Source organism: Thermobia domestica, chromosome 5, assembly GCF_964235325.1.
Source record: "Thermobia domestica chromosome 5, izTheDome1.hap1.1, whole genome shotgun sequence".
Lineage (NCBI taxonomy): Eukaryota > Metazoa > Arthropoda > Insecta > Zygentoma > Lepismatidae > Thermobia > Thermobia domestica.
This window is the reverse complement of record NC_137458.1, coordinates 22,269,249-22,283,883: the sequence shown is the minus strand read 5'-3', so window position 1 is coordinate 22,283,883 and position 14,635 is coordinate 22,269,249. Positions and strand designations below refer to the sequence as shown.

General features: G+C 36.8%; 1 long non-coding RNA gene across 1 annotated transcript in view; it reads right to left on the bottom strand.

The window, feature by feature from the left end:
* Window positions 1-403: 403 nt before the first annotated feature.
* LOC145684602 (uncharacterized) overlaps window positions 404-14,635 on the bottom strand; it is a 154,546-nt gene continuing 140,314 nt past the window's right edge. The window contains exon 2 of the long non-coding RNA XR_014131333.1: window positions 404-954. This is a non-coding gene — a long non-coding RNA (uncharacterized LOC145684602). The remainder of the gene's footprint in view (window positions 955-14,635) is intronic.

Genomic DNA, 14,635 nt, shown 5'->3' with positions numbered 1-14,635 from the left:
TGCTTTCACCCAGGGACACTCAGGTGCTGCAATACTTGGAAGCCCGCTTTATTGACAGCAACTTGAGATGAATGAGCTGGTGCATTGTCAGCTTGAAAAAAAAAAACGCCTTAGTCTATGGCTATTTGGGAATGCGTTTTCGAAGCGTTACCCCCTAGAGGGAACGCGACAAAGTTTGCTATTTGGTAACTTTACTTTTGCCAGAATTATAAATCATACTGTGAGCCAGTCAGGGTTTCCAGGTATTTTTTGCCAAGTCCAGGTCTATAATAGCAGAGTTCCAGTACTCTGCACAAAGCATCTTCAAGGTAGCTAATTTTTGCTAAAATTCCCTTGCCTGGCAACACGTCTTTCCTTTTTTTCATTCCTTTTGACATCTTTTAAACAGCAGGCGGTCTATTGTTCCAAAACGCACCAAATACGCTCGACCTGGCGTTTTCCCCGCGTTTTTATTGCTTTTGCGTTTGTGATTAGAAATCCACATTTAAATACATGGTCAGCGTATTCCAAGCATACTCAAGAGCAATAAAATCGCTTTGCAAACGCTACAAATAGCCGGGTACTTACGAGAGCATGCCGCAACGTTTCGTTTTTAGAGCATCGCACAGTTTGTCAGGAGATTGCTGTAGTACTTCCCAGTGACGGTTTGTTGTTTTGCAACGTAATCTGTGAGGATTACTCCACGAGAATCCCAAGATACGGTCAGCTTACCGTTGCCTCTTGACTTTTTCACCTTTGCCTTTCTAGGAGAAGGGGGTGGGGGGTAATCGGCATGCTTCCACTGCATGCTCATGGTTTTGGTCTCCGGATCATACTGATATATCCACATTTCATCCAGACGCCCGGAAAAAAAAATCATATTCATTCTCTTCTAACAGCGTCAACATCTGCTGGGAAAGGTCACGCCGTCCTTGCTTCTTACCCATCTTGCACTTTGATCACTTTTGGCACACCCTGTAGAAAAATAACAATCATTAAGAGCTAATTTCATTAACATCATGCACTTAAGAACCAAACACAACACTAACAAAAGTTCTCCATCATATCTTAATAGCTTCCTGGTGATAATTAAAACTTTTACGATACCCCCTCATATTAGGTGGCATTATTCATCTTGTACAGCATTAAATACTGTATATAGTTCCCAGCTGAAATTATATTATCACAACTCAGACAGGAGATAATTATGCGTTTTACTATGATATGGGAAGACGGTTCTTTTCAGATGTCCGACTTGCCTTATGAGAAACATGTAGGCGAGTATTCAAGTAAGATATTTATTAATGGTGTCCGGCAACTTAAGTGTTACTCCAAGCAGAAGGATAATAAAAATAGAATGCAATATTTTGTAAATTCGAATTTAAAAAAAAAAAAAAAAAAAAAATTGACTGGAAAGATTTAAGAACAAATAGCTACAAATTGACATTTGTAAATGCTGAAATAGCCAATATTATAGCTAATAGCTAAATTACCATTGTACTAGCTAATCGGCATGTAAAAATGACTATATTTAGCCATAAAATGCCTAAAGTGGGAAAACGTGTAATATACAGCGTGGGCACAAAGTCGCTTTCTACAAAATGTGACTAATATTTGTTTCGGGAAAAGTGATTTTGTGCCCACTCTCTATATAGAGTTGATTTTAAACAATCATTGAAATATGAATTTTTCCGTGAGGGAAAAACAGTACCGGTAATCGATATTCCGTTTTGATCATAACACATTTTAACGTTTCAGAAACGACCAGCAACAAGCATTTCCGCTTATATGATGCAATAGAGTTGCTTTCGAAATATCTCTGTAATTGTTGATTATTATTAAATTGCGGAACTTGAAGTTAAATTCTATTTGCTTAATTGATAATAAAAGTAAATGAAAAAAGTTATGTTATTCTGATAAACCTATATTTATAGGGTCTATAGTGTGGTAATAGGTACGTACAACTTGTATACCTGTCTTTTGATATGTTTTTGGTATTGAAGTCGCTGCACTACGCATGAATACCATCTACAAATGTGTCAGTAGTTGAACAAGTCCTGAATTTAAGGCTTGACATGAAAAACGCATTGAACCCATTCGAATAAATCTAAATGTCTACTATAAGACAAATAAGTTCCTGAACCTACGGTGGGAAACGTCGGTTCCTATCAGGCCCGTATCTAGGAGGGGTCTTGGGGTCCGGCCCCATAAAATTTTCACGGCGGGCTTGCTAATGAACTATAATATGGTTGGATCTGCCTCCCCTAATTTCAACCGCGCCCCCTACATTTTTGTGCTGGGTACCGGCCTGGTTCCTATCATACTTCATATTGTTCAGTAATCTCACTGATATTAAAATCCTAACCAATTATGTTTGTGAATGTGAAGGAAATATTCAAAACAAAAATAATACCAGAAATTCACTGTTTCCCACCAATAGAATTAGCGTTGTTCCTCTATAGTGGTCAAGTTAAAAACCGGAAGTGGTTGATTTCTACCTCATCCGGTTTCAACATTATATCTATCAACGAAATCGATTTTTAACTTCTGAACCCCTTTACAAGCAGTGCTTGAGATTTTAGTTCCCGGACGGACGACCGAACGCACAGAGAAGGCTGTAAATACACAAGTGAGATTCAAAAAGTAATGCCTCGATGCCCACTACTTGGCCAATAGTAGACCTACTGCAAACATTCTGAACTGTTTATTATTAATTCACTGATGTTTAAGCTATAGAATGTCACTCGTTTTACCTTCCTATCTCTCCTCGTTCCAGAGTAATAGAGCAATCCATGGCATTCAGTGGTAACCTTCGGTTGAAACCGGAATTGAATTTCTGACTGCGGAAGGTTGTGCGCCTAGAAATATTTATGGCTAGCGACGAGTCGTGGATACATCATTACGACCCGGAAACGACACGTCAGTCAATGGAGTACCGCCACATGCCCTCTCCTCCGCCAAAAAATTCAAAGTTGTCCCATCTGCTGGCAAAGTGTTTTCTTGATATTCTGCCTCATCCTGCCTATAGGTCTAGTCCGGATTTTGCGCCCTGTGTCTTTTGGCTCTTCCCCAAACTTAAGGATCACCTTAAGGGCCAGCGATACAGTTGTGACGCGGAGGTAGAAGCAACAGTTCGGCAATGCTATCGCCAACAGCCGCCATATACCTAATTCTTTGCCGACGGCATGAAAAGCCTTGTTTTGCGTTGGCGCAAGTGTATTGCCCGTAATGGGGACTATGTTGGAAAATCATGCCACCATTTGTAGCTGACATTGCAAGCTTTCCATTGATAGCTGTATCGGTGTGCTATCTGTCAAACACAATTAAAGGTATCGGTGCTATCTGCCAAACATAATTAAAGGTATCGGTGCTATCTGTCAAACATAATTAAAGGTATCGGTGCTATCTGTCAAACACAATTAAAGGTATCGGTGCTATCTGTCAAACATAATTAAAGGTATCAGTGCTATCTGTCAAACATAATTAAAGGTATCGGTGCTATCTGTCAAGCACAATTAAAGGTATCGGTGCTATCTGTCAAGCGCAATTAAAGGTATTGGTGCTATCTGTCAAACACAATTAAAGATATCGGTGCTATCTATCAAACACAATTAAAGGTATCGGTGCTATCTGTCAAACACAATTAAAGGCATCACCTTGGAGGCATTACTTTCTGAATCACCCTCGTACAAAGATTATATATATATATATATATATATATATATATATATATATATATATATATATATATATATATATATATATATATATATATATATATATATATTATATAAACCAAGCTTCTTAATGATGGATGACGATGAAACACGGTGAACTAAATGTGAATTAACCGTAATATCAGGTTATGTTTCTTGTTTGTACTTTCGTCATCGTAAGTTCAGTTACTTGTATGGCGTTGTTTATACCCTGCTTGTTTTCCCAATCTGTAATCATTGCTTGCTTCTGTATACCCTGACTCTGTAAAGTGCTCAGTGTAGCAGAAGAGATTTCATTAAAATGATAATTGCATTATTTCATCTTGTGTCCACGTTAAAGCCATCTGCATCGAAAGCAGCGCGTGCGAGCGTGCGTAACGTAAGAAAAGCGCTACATATTTCTCTGTCGTCAGGGAGAGAAGGATTGTTCAGCTCAATGTCCCTAACATTAGAAGGTTAACATAAGCTTAATAGGGTGAAGTGAACCCAGAGTTGGGGGCTTAAGATACAGTAATAGACAATGCCGCTATATGTTACTGGGGCAATAGAATAATTTTTGAATCAAAAGATCCAATGTATTTCAAGCAAAAAAAAAAAAAAAAAAAAATGTAGGCCTTATATGTGAACTGGTGTAGTGTAGCCAAACCCAAACTATCACTTAACTCAGTATGATGTGCTTATTCCGTAGAAAATACGAAAACTCGATTTACGGGCCATTCAAACATTTTGTGGAATCTGATCCACAAAAACTAATTATTAGCCAAAATCGCAATCTTTTGATGCATTTCTTTGGATCATTCTTAAAATTCTTGGCCAAGATCGTAATCTTTTGATCTATTTTTTTTTTTTTTTTTTTTTTTTTGTTACGTTTTTCCTTCATCTCCTCTCATATAGAATTTGTCTGAACTCGAAGTGTCGCACGAAATTCAAAAGCCTCCTATCGGCATCTTAAGAAAGCAGTCCCATTCAACACTTTAAATCAGGGATGCAAATAAGCAGCAAAATTTTACTAACCCAAGAAAAAAAGCTTCTAGCCCACATCTCACAATAGAAATCATTTACTTACCTTCGGTATAATATTAAATACTCGCCCGCACTGATGCTTGAACTACTCGCCCCGGGCGAATAGGCGAGTGGTTATTTGCATCCCTGTTTTAAATTAATAGTTAATTTTACTAAAAATTTCTGTAACTATTTTTTTTAAAAAAAAGTATTGTATAATGCAATTCGTTTGACTTATTGATATAATCTTTTAAAAACAGGAATCAATTCTCTAAGAAAACTGTGATAGAAACATTAAAAATAAATAAATAAATAAACAACTCACGAAAAATTTAAAAGTACGTATTTTTCCTAATAATAAACAAATACAACTTACACTTGTTTCTCCTAGATTTTCTCAAAAACTATGCATTTATATTTAGTCTTGACCAAATCAATTTCTAGCTCGTTCCTATCCAAGGGCGCCCATGTTGTGGTTTCCAAGGGCAGGCAAATATAAGCAAGGTTTCAAATATAGTTTCAAATTTTGCTATAACTAATGTAAAAATTCTATTGTACTTTCGATATTCCCAAGTACGATTTCCTCTTAGGGGGAGAGCAAGCGCCCCACCTCGCTCCCCTGATGGGCGCCCTTGTTCCTATCTATTGACTAACAGCCTATCTGTCTCAAACAAAACTTAAAATGTAAGTCTTAACATTAATTCTAGCCCATATCTCATCAACCTTATTGTGTACAAAGGACAATGGTAGCTCAGTGGTAGAGTACTTACATATCTCTTGTGTGTAGGGTCCCTGGTTCGATCCTAGGGACAAGTAAATTTGTCGTAGACAACATCGTGTCCATGGGTTTTCTAGGGGGTACTCCCGTTTCCTCCCACTTTCTCATTCCATCAAATTATTCCACAATTATTCACTTGCCTTAATCATCCTTCTCCCTTAGCTTAAAGGGCATAATCGTGGGACGTTAAACTGAAAGATTTCATTTTATTTTTTATTCATTTTTCCTAACTATGACGCAAATGCTACTTGTAAAATATTGTACTTCAATATATAAGAAGTAAACTATACTATTTTACCATTTTCAAAAACTTTAAATTAATAGTTAATTACAAAAGAAATTATTACGAATTATTTACAGAAAATGAATCTTGTATATTAACCTACGTTTAACTTATAGCTTAGACCAAGTGAACATTAAGACTATTTGTCCCCGGCACGAAAGCCCTGGTTCTAGTTGGAAGTCGACGTTAATAGTAGATTCCCACCCTTAATGTTACTTAAGGACACAAGATAGAAAAACTCAAATAGGTATAGGGTATATATCAATACAAAAGGGCACTAGGAAAGTTTTGCAATAGAACAGAACGGATCATCACAGGAGTTTGCAACTTAACGCGTGTTTAGACATGTCCAAACTTGCACGGTAGAAGCTCTAGTCATTGTCTCAGTGTCAGTTGATTTTCAGCTGTGTTATGGGGCGTTTACACTTGGTCGATTTAGTCGCACGACTAAATCGACTCGCTGCATTTGCCACTAAATCGAAGCAACTAGGCCGAATCAGATTGATGGACGTGTTCAGTTATTTCAACCACAGAAAATAGAACGTCTTTCAATTCAGTTGCCAGTCGATTAGTCGCCTTCGATCAACAAGCGATTAAGTTAAGTCCCGTTTACACGGTCGATTAAGTTGAAAGTGACGTCAATTCAACTGAATCGAACGCAAATCGACTAAGTGTAAACGCCCCATTAGTGAAAGAGGTGGAGATGTCGTCGAGGTTAAAACCTGAATACCGGGCAATTATGCGCTGCTATTTTGCACGTGGTTTAAGTGTTGATCAATGTTTAGAGGAAATGACTCCTGTGCTTAGAGAGGATTGTCCTAATCATACAGCGATATTTAGGTGGTACCGAGAGTTTCAAACAGGAAATTTCAGCCTTGAGGACGCTCCAAGATCAAGTCGGCCATCTTAATCTGTGACTGAACAATACGTTGGTGCAGTAAGGAAAATGCTTGCAACAGACGGGTTATATACCATCAAATAGAGGTATGCTTGGACATTAATGCGTCAGCAGTTCGTGCTATTCTTCGCGATCACCCTCGAGTTACAAAGCTTTTTACTCTTTGGGTACCATATGACTTGACCGACGAGCTGATGGCACACCGTATTTCATGGTGCCGTGAAGTGCTGAAAAATTTAAAAATGGAAAATCTTCCTACGTGAACAGTATTGTGACACGTGACAAAACTTGGCTTTATTACTATGAAATCCCCACCAAGGCCCAAAACAAAGTGTGGGTGTTCGAAGATAAGGAGACCCCGTGGTTGTTCGAAAGTCCACATCAGTGAAGAAGAGAATGCTGGCGGTATTTTTTAGTGTGCGAGGAATTGTCGAGCGACTTTCCTTAGAAACACAGAAGACAGTCACAGGGAAGTGATATACCGAGGAATGTCTGCCTAAAGTTCTTACAGCTCTCAAACAGTTGTACCCAAACTCAAGGATGGGCACATGGTTTCTTCACCACGATAACGCTCCAGCGCATCGTTCAACAGTTTGCTCAGAGTAGTTGGCCAGTACTAGACTAAAACTATTAGAGCACCCTCCGTACAGTCCAGATCTTGCTTCCTGTGACTTCGTGCTGTTCCTCATGTGAAGACCAGACTGAAAGGAAGGCGTTTTACAAACGACGACGCCCTACTAAGGGCTTGGGATGATGAGTGTGCTCAGCTCTATGCCGAAAGATGACAGAGTTTCTTCGGCGACTGGTTTCAAAGAATGGAAACATGTGTAATGTGTGGTGGAAAGTATTTTGAAAAGTATAAGAAATAAGGTCGTATTGCAAAACTTTCCTAGTTCCCTTATATTTTTCATTACTTCGATATATTTTGATACTTAGATATTTTCGATGTTTCCATATTTTCAATACATCGATCAATTCTCCATTTTGCCACTATCGATTTTCGATATCCAAATCCTGATATTGTACAGCTCTATGGTATTAAGAATAGCCAGTGGCGTAGCGTGATTTCCTATTTAAGGATAGCTCTTATTTTCAATTCATTGTTCCTAATATTCTATATTATTCTCAAATCATTATTGCATTATTTGCAAGTAATATGTGTGTCACTGTTAGCAGTGTATGTGACACTGTTATGATTTTGTGTGTCACTGTTAGGATTATGTGTGCCACTGTAAGGTGTATAAGTGTCACTCTTAGGAGTATGTGTGTAACTCTTAGAAGGCGAGCAATAATGTGTGCTCCTTATAAATAAACAATAAAATGTTCCAGTTGAATAAGAACTGTGAAATCCAGAAGGTAACAGACGTTTTGAAACCTTAAAAAACAATGTAACAGAATGAAGACGTTTTGAAACTTTTAAGGAAAATATAACAGAATGAAGACGTTTTGAAACTTTTAAGGAAAATGTAACAGAATGAAGACGTTTTGAAACTTTAAGGAAAATGTAACAGAATGAAGACGTTTTGAAACTTTAAGGGAAATGTAACAGACTGAACAAATCAAATTGTATTATATACCTTTGAAAGGTACACTCTTAAACTATTTTTCACATAATCGCCATACAAATTAAGGCACTTATCATATCGTGGCACAAGTATTTCAACACCGTCGCGGTAGAAATTTGCCACCTGCGATTTCAACGACTGCCTTACATCGGCATGCAGTTCGGCGTCAGTATCAAAGCGTTGTGCAACGAGCCATGTCTTCATCGGTAAGAAGAGGTGGTAGTCGCTCGGCGTCAAATCCGGGCTGTATGGTGGATTATCGAACACCTCCCATCCAAAATCATCCAAGAGCTCTTGCAAGTGCACTTGGCCGTGTGTTGACGTGCATTGTGAAAAAAAACAACAACAACAACACCTTCGCGCTAAGTTTTCTCCAGCGCTTGTTGGCGATGGATTTCAATTGCTTTTTTTTTTTTTTTTGCCAACAAAAACCTAATCACAGGAGACACTTCACAAGTGGCTTGATTTTTTTATTGCAGCGGACATTGTAGCACGCCACATAAAGCACAGTAAGAGTGTCACAGTCCTCAGGCTACATACGTACTGATTGTGGTAACGTGCTGACACCAAGATGGCGACACTATCATTCCCCCCCCCCCCCACTGCCACGATAGGCCAAAACGTCTGGTACTTTGTGGACAACCCTCGTATTGTTGGCTACTAATAAATTTGATTTAAAGGTTGTTATACCACACACCATTCAAGGACCACTCGTTATTAGAAAATATTCTGATAACTTCTATTTGGTCTAGGAATTAATTCGTGCGGTTGGACAAGAGATGGCGCAACGAACGGAGCGTCCCACAGTTCCGTGTATCCACACATGTGTTGCAAACCCCTGTCATCGCGTATCGTTCGTAGTATAGGGCAGTGGATTAAAGCGTCAACAACACCAGTTTGTAGTTAAGTGAACATGGCGCAATTTGTGCCTGATAAAGTGTTTTTGCGGGGTGTCCTGCTGCATTACTTTAACATGCAGAAAAGTGCAACTGAAAGTCATCGTATTTTGGTGGAAGTGTATGGTGACCATGCTCTAGCTGAGCGAACGTGTCAGAAGTGGTTTGCACGGTTTAGAAGTGGTGATTTCGGCTTGGCAGACCAAGACCGAGCTGGACAGCCAAAAAAATTTCAAGACGAAGAATTGACAGCATTGCTCGAACAGGATTCGTGTCAAACGCAGGAACAACTTGCAGCAGCATTAGGCGTTGATCAAACAACAGTCTCCAAACGCTTGAAAGCCATGGGAATGATTCAAAAGATGTCACATTGGGTTCCACATGAATTGAAAGACAGAGACGTTGAAAGACGAAAAACCATTTTCGAATTGCTGCTTCAACGATAGAGCAGAAAGGGGTTTCTGCATCGAATTATTACGGGTGATGAGAAGTGGATCCATTACGAGAACCCTAAACGAAAAAAGGCCTGGGTGAAACCAGGTGAACCAGGTCCATCACAACCAAAACGAGATATTCACTGTGCAAAGGTTATGCTGTGCATATGGTGGGATATGAAAGGTGTGGTGTACTATGAGCTGCTGCAACCGGGTGAAACTATGAATGGAGAACGTTATCGACGACAATTAATGCGTTTGAAGCAAGCTCTGGCCAGAACACAACCAGAATGGGAGAACAGACATGATAAACTTATTGTTCAACATGATAACGCTCGCCCACATGTCGCAAAACCGGTCAAAACCTATTTAGAAAATGTCGGATGGGAAGTTTTACCCCACCCGCCGTATTCACCAGACGTTGCTCCTTCGGACTACTACTTGTTCGATTGCATGAACAACGATTTGATTGGACAGCGGTTTACTTCTTCAGAAGATATCGAAACATGGGTCTCTGACTGGATCGCTTCCAAGGATGAGGACTTCTTTCGCCACGGAATCCGTACATTGCCTGACAGATGGGCGAAAGTGGTGGCTAGCGATGGACAATATTTTTCTTAAGGTATTTATGTATTTTGTGTTTGTACTACAGCTTCAATGTGTGTGTACCAACCGCACGAATTAATTCCTAGACCAAATAGATGATACTAACGAGGGACGTATGCGAACCATGACAGTTAGATATTTATGAAAATTGGTACCCTGACTAATTGTGGATCGCTAAGCATCGTAGTGATAGTAACTCAGTGCGGAAATGCCTTGCTTATCCGCTACGTATAATACATATACCATTCAGTGACCGAGTGAAGCTGTGCCGAGTTGCATTCCAAAGAAGTCGGAAAAAGGCAGAGAATGAGTAGTTAACCTGATATCTACGAAAGGGGGACATGTGACCAAGAACACAGCAGTACTCTCGCACAAGTAGTGTTGCCATCCCAACACAAACTTATACTTTCTCAAATAGAACGTATAGCATTTTATGGCATTAAAACAATTGACATAAAACGTGGAAGAAAATAAACAAAAGGTGGGTTATCAGTGTTTCCAAATAAGGGGGATATAAGGCTCTAAAGTTGAGAAATTATGAGGTCCGTACAATGAAACGAACAAATGTATAACAAGAAGATTGCAGAAGGAACAAATGTACAGTAGGGAGTAAACCAGAATATAAACATTATCCAGTGACTAACGGGCTTGATATGCCATATCGAGTGTACGCCTAAGGCGAGAAATCGACGTAGTTTGCCGTACTATCTATGGTGTTTCTGTTGTATGTATTGGTGTATTATGTTAAAATATTTTGCGCCTGTATATTACTGAACCTGAATGCAATACGTTTTATCCTCATCGTTGTGTCACATGCTAGTGTTTCCTATACTCTCGACTAACACATATCACAGGTCATTGGCTAATTTTTGCTAATCGATTCTGACGTGCTTTCTTGTCACAGATTTGTTATCTTTCGTGTCGCAGCTTTTCTGTACTCTTTCTAGGCACTACGCTGTCGTTTCTGTGGTTTGGAAGGCATGCAGGATTTTATGCAGTGCTGCATCCCCAAGACAGTTCGTTTTATAACTCTCGAAAACGGTTCGAGATAACGATTCCACATAAACTCTATTGGAATTGCTGCGCTTCAGGAAGAGTAGCTGTTCACATTTCCGCATTAGGTGTCATGGGACTTCTTTCTCCGGCTACTCTAACATGTGCCCTTTTTAGGTGAATCCTGTATCAAGCCCTGGGTGCTACGCATGCTAGAGTATACTCCCTACTGTAGATTTGTTTCTTCTGCAGTCTTCTTGTTGTTGTACATTTGTTCGTTTTATTGTACGGACCTCATAATTTCTAAACTTTAGAGCCTTATATCTCCCTTATTTGGCAACACTGATAACCCACCTTTTGCTTATTTTCTTTCACGTTTCATAAGTATAAGTTTGTATTGCGATGGCAACACCGCTCGTGCGACAGCACTGCCGTATTCTTGGTCACATGTCCCCCTTTCGTAGATATCAGGTTAACTGCACACATTTTTCATTCTCTGCCTTTTTCCGGCCTTTTTGGAGTGTAACTCTTCACAGCCTCACCCGGTTACTGCTTGGTATACGTACTATACGTAGAGGGTAAACAAGGTATTTCTGCACCAAGTGACTATCACCACAATGATTAGCGATCCACAATTAGTCAGGATATGAATTTTCATAAATATCTAACTGTCATGGTTCGCATACGTCCCTTGTAAGAAAGAAATCAGGGCATACATTTACAATACGAGACGATAAAAATTTCGAGACAAGAAAGCCTTATTCTTTGTCTTGTTTCGTGTGCAATATCGCTAAGGACGGCTTCCGTGAATGCTATACCCCCAGAAAATACACCAACAGTTATTGCTTAAATTAGTATTCGATTTTGTATTCGAGACAAGTACTACCGAAAGTCAAATCCCAGACGATTCAAATCCAAGACAGAAACTACGACCCTTAACCACTTGACCATAAGTTGCACATTTTTTGTCGTGCATTCGGTAACACAGTTTGTAATCTATATCTTGCTTGAACGAAGCTGTAGACATTTAGTTTATCATTTTTTTTTTTAATTGTGTGGTATAAAAACCATTAAAACCTGCATTATTGAGTTAAATTTTAAATATTTTACAAAGAATTTTTACTTCGTTAGATTTTATAGCATTTTATAAATACAAAAAAAAATTAGCGTACATTTTCTAATACTAGCTAAAATGCCCTTTCCTTGTATAGGAAAAAATGGTTTATGGAATTACTATAAACTCTTTCAAGCCATCGCTCGGGTGTTTATGTATCCCCATCTTCCATTAGATAAAACAGACAATGAACTCTACATATTGTGTAAAATCGAAGGAATTTTCTGAAAGATTTTACATAGTTCCATTAATTTCTAAAAAAATTCTTGAAAATTTTACATTGTTTTCTTCGACTAAACTTGGGTTGGAATGTCGTCATGACTGTTACCAATCACCTTACTATGGAAAATATGATTTCGACAATAATCTTGATCATTTTGGAAATTATTTTTTTCCTGTCTAACCCCCACCATGCCGATGGGGCTGAACTTGCACTTAAACGTCACCGGAAATGTAATTATTCATGTCAGTTATCCCGAAAACTATACACCAGACAATAATATATGTCGTTTTCGATTATTTTTAGCCCCGAGCTTCTATAATATGTTACCAAGGGTATCTATAGGCTAAGTTAATTAAAAGAATGTTAGTATATTGTGAGAATCTAAACTTTGTATCACAATATTAATTTTATAGTATTTTGTAACAACTAAAACATCACATCCTTAAATTTAATAGTATTTAATCAGGATTAATATGTTAGTAGCTATTAATTTAATCGTTCAATTTTATAGCATTTTATAAAGACTGAGATGATACGTTGTTATATTTTATGGCATTTTATAGGGACTAAAACAATATTCCTTTTTAGATCAAAAGATCCAATATATTTTAATCAAAAATTTTCTTGTGCGCCTTGTATTTGGAGAACTACCTATAGTGTAGCTAAGCCCAAAATATCACTTAACTCAGTATGATGCTTATTCCGTAGAAAATACGAAAACTCGATTTAGGGACCGTTCAAAAATTTTGTGGCCCCTGATTTAACATCCAATATATTTCAATCAAAAAAATTCTTGTACGCCTTATATCTGAATAATTATATAGTATATATTGTAGCCAAACCCAAACTATTACTTAACTCAGTATAATGTCCTTACTACTTTATTAAATCTTACAGTATTTTAAAACTAATTTTCTTTTATCAAATTTTATAGCATTTAACAAGAATTAATAAGTTATCTCGTTAAATTATCTATATCGTTTTATAAAGGGTGAAACGTTGCATGGCTTAATTTGATAGCGTTTCATAATGAAAGAAAACATACACGGTAAACTTTATTGCATTTTATAAGAACTAAAACTTGCATTAATAACTTTTATAACACTTAACAAAACTTTATAACTCCAGAAAGTAATGTTAAATTTTATAAGATTTAAGAAAAAGACGAAATATTACTTTATCATTTTATAAGGACTAAAAATTTGGTTAATTTTCTTTAGTATTTATGAAAGTTAAAATATTACGTTCTTAATTATTGAAGTCTTTAATAAATACTAATAAGTTATTTTGCTAAATTTTACAGAATTTTAATAATGCTAAAAGAAGTGTGTATCCTGTATGATAAATATTATAAGAACTAAACTTTGTTAACTTTGTTGGGTTTTATAAATATTTAAAAGTTGCGTTGTTAACTTTAATAGCACTTAATAGGGACTTGAAATTAATTATGTAAATTTTATTGGATTTTATAAAAACAAAAATACTGGTTTGTTACTTTTTATAGTATTTTGTAAGAACTGAAATAATACCTTATTCAAATTTTAGAGCGTTTAATAAGGATTAGTAAGTTATTTTGTTAAGTTTTAAAACATTTTTATAACATTTTTTATAAGATTGTTAAATTTTATCGCATTTTATACGGTGTAAAATATACTTTGTTACACTTTCTAGTATTTTACAAGAATTAAAATGTTGCATTGTTAACTTTTACAAGGACAGAAAAATAATTTTGTGAAATTTTATAAGATTTTAGAAAAAAAAAACAAAAATGCTACTTTGTTAAAGTTTGTAGCACTTTGTAGCGACTAAAAATATGGTCTTAAATTTTGTAGTTATTTCATTCAATTTTATAGCATTTTAGTAAAAAGACTAAAAGGTTGTATTCTTAAATTGCACGCAATTTTGTAAGGAATAATAAAATACTTTGCATTGTTAGCTTTTTATAACATTTTAGAAGAACATAAAATATGTTGTTGTAAAATTTTATAGTATTTTGTAAGAAATATAGAATTAATTTAGTAAATTTTATAATATTAACAATTAATGTTATTTCGGTAAATTTTAAAGCACTTTACAAAGACAAAACTAGTGTTATTGTATTTTTGGTTCTATGGTATGGTATTTTGGTATGGTAAGTTCTATCATATT